The sequence below is a fragment of the Coenobita brevimanus genome, chromosome 88 (assembly GCF_032717465.1).
Source record: "Coenobita brevimanus isolate Jiangsu-jjx chromosome 88, ASM3271746v2, whole genome shotgun sequence".
Classification (NCBI taxonomy): domain Eukaryota; kingdom Metazoa; phylum Arthropoda; class Malacostraca; order Decapoda; family Coenobitidae; genus Coenobita; species Coenobita brevimanus.
In genome coordinates this window covers 24,022,025-24,030,139 of record NC_137041.1, presented here as the reverse complement: position 1 = coordinate 24,030,139, position 8,115 = coordinate 24,022,025, and positions in this window count along the sequence as shown.

Below are 8,115 nucleotides of genomic sequence, written 5' to 3'. Positions count from 1 at the left end.
GTTCCACTGAAAATACAGACAAGATATGTAAAACCCATCCTAGACAATTTACCACAAAGCTCCAGGCCCAGATGGAATTTCTCCAATTGTTTTGAAAAAGTGTCCCCCAGAACTTGCCTCTGTTTTAGCTAAATTATTCAGACTATGTATATACGTACTTCTTCATTCCCTAATTCATGGAAATCAGCCAATATCCACCCACTTCCAAAGAAAGGAAGTTCCTCTGACCCCTCTGATTACAGCCCAATAGCTGTCACGTCTTCTCTTGGTAAAGTATTTGAAATTGTAATTAATAAGCACATTGTTAAACATCTTGAATCCAACAACTTAATTAGTGATAGACAATATGGTTTTCACCACGAAAGATCCACTATTGACATAATCTCCTGACTCATAATTATCATCCATCAATCAATCGACCTACATGCAGAAACTCATGCAGTAACCTTTGATATTTCTAAAGCTTTTGGAGTGTAGCACCGTTCCCTGTTGTCCAAACTCCCCTGCTATGGACTAACACGTTTTGTTCCTCTGCTTTCCTCATATCTCACCTACACAAAAATTAGAGAGAGAAAAAAAAAGATGTATATTTTATTTTTTTTATTTATTGTTTTGTTTACGTGTCCGACTCTGGGCAAAGGCTCAGGGCCTATTTCTTGGGGGCAGTCACCTATCCCAAGGCCCAGTAGTCCTCCTACATCTCCACATGTCACCACTTCGGCGCTAACACCCATCGTCCATTTTGAATACATGCTAGGACTGTCTCATACAGGACTGGTGTATTGGCATTAGCGGGGGTACTTTTATGACACGTCGGCGGGTCATCTGGTAGATCAGGAAAGTCCGCATTTTAGGAAATTCAAATCCTTAAACTGTTCCCTGCCCCAGCCGGGATTCGATCCTGGGTCCATTAGGACTGCAGGCCGCCTCTCTACCGATTCAGCCACCGCCTCCCCCGGCATGCCATAGGGATCAGTTCTGGCACCAACCCTGTTCCTGGTTCATATTAATGATTTCTTATGTCACTTTTTTTTTTTTTTTTTTTTTTTTGCCTATCGACCATTGAGGCCGGAGCCCCTGGTCATTAAGGCAAAATATATATATATGTATATACATTGATACATACATACATATATATACGAACATATATATACATACATACATACATACACACATCCATGCATATGAACATTCACACTTTCATGCACACGTACATATATATATATATATATATATATATATATATATATATATATATATATATATATATATAATTTTTATTTTATTATCTTTTTGTAGTTTTATTTTTATTTTTATTTTTTATATTTTTAACCTTATATTACTTATAAACTAAAATGCCTAATCTAAAGACCCTAAAACTAATCACCTAACAGACAAATCGCTAACCTATACTAAATCCTAAGAGACAAATAACTAGACCTACACTAATGGTAAAAAAGACTCGACCAAGAGAACACCATCAACAGCAGATATGTAATGCCTTTCTGCATTACATACCTGCACTCATCACCTGGTGACTGTCAGTCGAGGCACAACCTAATATAGGGGACATCAATATATGAAAGGGAACCAGACGAGTCAGGAGCATTTCCATATATGTCAGCCGTCGGCCCTAATTAGAATAACTTAAGGAAGATGGTATAATGTATTTACATAATTTGTACAAAAAGTGAAGAACCTCGCCCAGCAGACCACCATCGACTGCAAGTGCCCAATACCTTCCTATATTGCACACTTGCACTCATCAGCTGGTGACTGTTAGTCGAGGAACGGGGGTTTAATGTAGGGGACATCAATATTAGAAATAGATCAGCAGGTGGAAGAACTATTTCAAATACGTCAACTGTAAACCCTAATTAACAGTACTATATATACATATTTACAGCTAATAAAAACTATAACCATACAGTAAAAAAGTCACATCACTCTGATCAGTCCGGTCTCTCTCAGGAAAGCCATCAATTTATCAGTCATAACAATGTCCCCATCACCCAGGATGGTGGAAAGGGTGAAGGGGACGCCTGCTGCACCGCAGTAATTTATAAGTGAAGCACGTTCACGAATAAATCGCCGACAGCAGAGGATGATATGACTGATAGATAACACCGCATTACAGATGCCACAGTGCGGTGTGAAACGTCTTTCCATATATGGTTTCATGTGAGTTAAAATGGTGGCATTGAGCCGTAGCCGTGCCAATACTTTTTCTTCAAGGCGACTGGGGCGGTTGGCAGCGTCCCAGTCGCCCAGGTGCGGCTTACAAGTTGGAATATTTAGTCTGGTCCACTGACCTTGCCACAGAAGATTTTTTGATTTCTTTCCAAGAGAGAGACTCGACCGTAGATCACGAGGAACATCCCAAGTCTCCCCGAGCTCTACAGCCGACTTTGCAAGTAAGTCAGCCTGCTCATTGCCATAGATATGACAATGACCAGGCACCCAGATCAGCGTGAATGACTTGTTTCATGAATGCAACTTATTCACGATGCGGCCCTGGATCTCGTGAGAGTCCGTAGTACAAAATGCAATTCCCTGAAGGGCTGATTTCGAGTCTGAAGATATGACAAATGAGTCATGCCTATAATTGAGAGCATAGTCTATGACTTTCTCAATAGCAAAAAGTTCGGAGGTAAACACAGATGTATGAGTTGGCAGCCAATACCTGAGGGCACATTCAGTCGACCACACACTTGCACCCACACATTCACTCGACTTGGAGCCGTCAGTGTACAAGTGGTGGGACCCCAAGTGACGAATGATGATGTTACGAAACAAGTGGTGGACCTCCGCCTCCGGCGCCTTGGCCTTTGGTGCTGGGAGCCATGTAACATCAACAGTAAAGCTGGGTGGCTCCCAAGGCGCTATATTTTTAAGCACCAACTTGTCAGAGTCACTGGAATCCACACCAAGCTCCTGAGTCAGTAAGTGGAGGCGAACGGCAAGTGGCCGACGCACCCCCTGCATGAGATGGTGGTATTGACACAGGGAGGTACAGGCCACATTGCCGATATTACTTTTCCTATATGCTCATATGCCGTACGAAAAGGCCAGGTGGTCACGGTGAATATGGAGGAGAGGCACATTTGCCTCCACTTCCATATGAGCTACACGGGTACACTGGACGGCTCCAAGACACATTCACAAACATTTATCCTGTAGCACATCCAATCCTTTCAGCGTGGCATCGGATGCCGAGCCATACACCTGTGCGCCATAGTCTAGCTTTGATCGTTAAGGGACTTATACACCATTAATAAAGATTTTCTGTCGGTACCCCATGTAGTACCCACTAGGTACTTAAGGACATTTAATGGTTTATCACAACGAGCAAGCAAAGTATTAACGTGAAGTTTAAAATTCATTCTGCGATCAAAGTGGAGGCCCGAAAACTTTACAGAATTTTGAAAAAGTACAGCTTGATTATCCAAAAATAAACGCAAATCGGAGACGTAACGAATTGTAAAAACTACAGTGGCACACTTATGGACTGAAAACTTAAATCCCCACTGCAAGGCCCATTGGTGGACGGAGTCAAGGGCTGCTTGAATCCGCCCAGCCGAAAATTGTGCATTGCGGGAGGAGTGCCATATTGCACAATCGTTAGCATAGAGTGAGTATTTAAGCTTCCTGGGGATGGGAGCTGATGACAGAATATCATTGATCATAATACTAAATAAAGTAGGACTAAGCACACTTCCCTGTGGCACCCCGTTTTCCTGGATAAATATATCCGATGTTACGTTACGGGGCAATTTGACAGAGAAAGTCCTGTCCCTTAAGAAATTTGAAATAAAAATAGGCAAATTTCCTCTTAAACCATAAGCATAGAGCTTCATTAGTATACCGTGTCGCCATGTCATATCATAGGCTTTATGGATGTCCAAGAACACCCCTATCATGAATTCTTTATTGGCAAATGCCTCTGAAATACAATGCTCCAAATTCATTAAATGATCTAGTGAACATCTGTATTTACGGAAGCCACATTGTTGATCATTTAACATATTCTTTGACTAAAACAAAAAGAAGCCTATTGTTTACCATACGTTCCATGACCTTACATAGACAAGAAGTCAACACAATAGGACGAAATGAAGTGGGATTCATAAGACGACCAGCCTCTTTGGGTATCGGTATGATGTGCACAAAGTGCCATGAGTTTGGGAACGTTCGAGATGCCCAAATCTCATTGTACAATGCTAACATCTTAATCAGGTTGTCCTGATTAAGATGCTGGATCATACCGTACGTGATGGTGTCTGGTCCAGGGCTAGTGTCTTTACAGGATTTAAGGGCAAGGAGCAGTTCATCTAGTGTAAACTCTTGGTTGTAAGGGGAGTCTACGTCGTCTGTGGCAAAGTCTAATATCTGTAGCTCAGCCGTGTGTTTATGGTGTTGAAAACGCGGGTCGTAATTGGCTGAACTACTTACATGAGAAAAACTCCTGGTGAGGATGTTAGCAACGTCCACGGGCTCGTCATAGATGTTATTATTAACCTGCAGGGTGGTGACAGGGAAATATGGGCCTTTATTATTTAATATTCTTATAGTGGACCAGACTTTACTTAATGGTGTTGTACAAGTCACCGTGGACACAAGGACCGCCAGGAGTCACGTTTGGCCATTATTATTCTCCTTGCCTCAGCCCGTGCTTGTTTGTATGCAATAAAATTTTCCTCTGTAGGCTGAATGTCAATAATCCTGTATCTCCTATTGCGTTTTCTTAATGCTTGTCGGCAATCCGGCGTCCACCAATGTGCTCTATGGTTCGCATGAACTGTAGAAGTCTTGGAATAGCAGCCTCGGCTGCGTGTAATATGGATTGGGTTAAATTTTCGAACTTAACATCTATGGTCTCCCCAGATATATCTATATTGGCGATCCTTGAGAAGGATCCCCAATCTGCTTTCTTATAGTTAAATTTTGGAGGTGGAGGGTCCGAAACGATGTCGCGTGTATAAGAAAGACAGATGGGTAAATGATCACTTCCCAAGGAGTCGTCGTAAGGGTCCCATGAGAGATCTTGATGTATACCAGGGGAGGCCAAAGATAAGTCAATGGCCGAAAAGTTACCAGTACGATCATCGACACGAGTCGCTCTACCATCGTTCAGAAGACAGAGGTTGGACTGTAGTATTAGGTCCACTACTTGCTCCCCACGACCATCAACCCTCAAGCTACCCCATTGATAGTGATGGGCGTTAAAATCGCCCAACACTAACTTATTCCCAGGTAGATGTTCAAATAGTGAATATCAATGAGGCCATGTGGAGGACAGTACAGAGAGCAAATAGATAGATACATGTTATTAAATTTTACTCTGCATGCGACCGCTTCCATAGTAGAATTTAGAATCACTTCCGTTTGTGGGTGTGATTTGTGTGTGTATATGGCAACTCCATGACCTTCATATCTTCCATATGGGTGGTAGTGTTTGATCTGTGGAGGATCAGGATGATCCTCCAGGCGCGTCTCCTGTAAACAAATAACGTCTGGCCTGTGTATGGAAAGCAAGATTGCTATATCATGTAATTTATTCCCAGTACCTCTACAATTCCACTGTAATACAGTGAAAGCAACAGTTTAAGATTTACGTTGGGGGCCAGTGTGTTTAGGCTTTTTTTTGCCGCCTGCCAGAAGGCGAGCGACTACCGGCGGACCTATCCAGGTGCTTGCTTACAGAAACCTCCATATTTTCATCATTTACGAGGGTCCCAGATTCCACCAAGGAAGAGCTACCCTTCCTCTCCCTCGCTGGGCCAGGAGCAGGAAGAACATGAGGTGGTGACTTAGTAAGGGTGGTCATATTACTCTTACAAGAGTTGTCAGGCTTCGTTTTAGGCTTGACTGACTGAGAAGCAGCAGCAGCCTGAGAGTAGGCAGTTGTAACAGGGGTATCAGGTTGAGAGGTGGATTGGACAGGAGGCTGAGATGGAGAGGTAGAATGTGTGGCAAGAGGAACCGGTTCAGGATCAGTCTGTGTCCCAGCAGAGCACATCACGGGACGGGACATCACCGCCGAAGCACAGGACCTATTCGGCGTAGGAGTTGCATACAACTCATTCACCTTTTTCCTTGCTTCATAGTAGGAGACACCCTCAGTCGCCTTCACTGTGCAGACCTCTTTCTCCTCCTTCCACTTGGGACAATCCCTATAGGAAGTGGAGTGAGCACCCTTACAGTGGAAGCAACAGATAGTCTCTGATGTGCATTTTCGTGACCCTGTGTTGCACATTTGCCACACACTGACTGTGAAGCCCAACAATTTTTAGCAACGTGCCCATATAATTGACACTTCATGCACCGGAGTGGGTTGGGGATATAAGGTCTGACATTAACAATTTCATAGCCAACTTTGACATGTGCCGGGAGTGAAACTTTACTGAAAGTCAAAACAATGGTGGCCGTCTTCGTCCTCATGCCTTCGGAAAATCTAGTTATAAACCGGGCATTGATGACATCTTGCTGAGCAAGTTCCTCTATGATGTCTTCCTCACTCATCACCATGAGATCCCTGTAAGTGATAACCCCCTTGCAGGAATTCATAGAAGTTTGGATCTTGGTTTCGACATCATAGATATGAAACTTATCCAGCTTCAGCAAGTCATTAACTTGGGAGGAATTATTAGTCTTGACAAGGAGGTCTCCATTCGCAAGTTCTTCTACTTGTTCCACCTCCCCAGCACAGCCATCAATAACCTTCTTGATCATGAAGGGATTGAGACTGCTCAAGGAAGTGGAACCTAGAGCATGAACAACCACAAACTCTGCATTTTTTACATTTATGTCCAGAGGCAAACGAGTCTGGGGCCGTTCTGTCTGGGGGCTGTCAGTCCGTTGATCAGTCGGGGGTCGGTCAGGACCACCTCCTCCCCTGAGAGGGGGGAGGCAGTAGGAGCGTCCTCCATAGTACCACTCCCCCCTAACAGGGGAAGTGGAAAGAAGGAGAGAAAACGAGCAAAGGACTATCACCCTGGGACCTAACACCTAAATCTGAGGTTCCCTACCTGTCACCCACAATCCCATCTATTCATATGCAGATGACTGAACGCTTCACAGCTCATTCACACTCAAACACCCATTTACAAAGTCTAATATCTCTAACCCCTAAACCAAGTACAACCATCTCCTTAAATCAAAACTTATCTACGATCAGTGTATGGGGACAAAACAACCTTGTCTCATTTTAATGCTAGTAAAACCAAATATATAAAATCTACTAATCGACAGATATTGCCAGATTCGTATAATATCTGCAATGTTACTAATATCCCCATCTCGAAAAGTATTGAAATTCTCAGTGTCTCACTTAACAATGCCCTCAGCTGGACCTCTCTTGTCAGATCACTTACTAAAACCACCTCAAAGAAACTTGGATTATTGTACAGAGTCCGAAACCTCTTCACTGATGAACAGTTAGGTATAATTTATAAGAATCATGTGCGCATTCAGCTTGACTATTGCTCACCCTTGTGGAATGGATGTGGAGAGGTTGCGCTAAAACAACTAGACAAAATTCAAAACAAAGCTGTTGGAATAATTGAAAATACTGCTATTATAAATAAACTACCTCCTGTACAAGTAAGAAGGAATATTACCTCCCTTGCATTATTTCACAGATATTTTTATGGCAAATGCTCAGACGAAGTTGTGTCATTGTGCCATCTCTACATGCATTCCCTCGTACCACACGGGCATCTGGTAGCGCTCATGACTGGAATGTCACTCAGCCATATTGCAGAACTTCTGCCTATCAGAATTCTTTTATTCCCCGATCTGCATCTCTCTGGAACTCGCTTCCCTGGAGTTGCTTCCCCCAAACTTCGACCTACAGCTGTTCAAGCCCAACTGTTACAGATATTTTATGAATGGAGGATGCCAGTAATCTAGTGTATGGATTATTTTTTAATTCATATGTTTTTCCTTCGTCTGTTCTGTTATTTTAAAAGAATGTTTTTAATTTTTGCATTCCACTCACCAAATCACCCTGGAAGAGGCATACCACAATGTTGTTTTTTTTTCCTTTGTTGGACTGTTGTTTTTAAAATGGTATTATTTTCGCTAATACTGCATGTAAACTGCTATGACTATTTC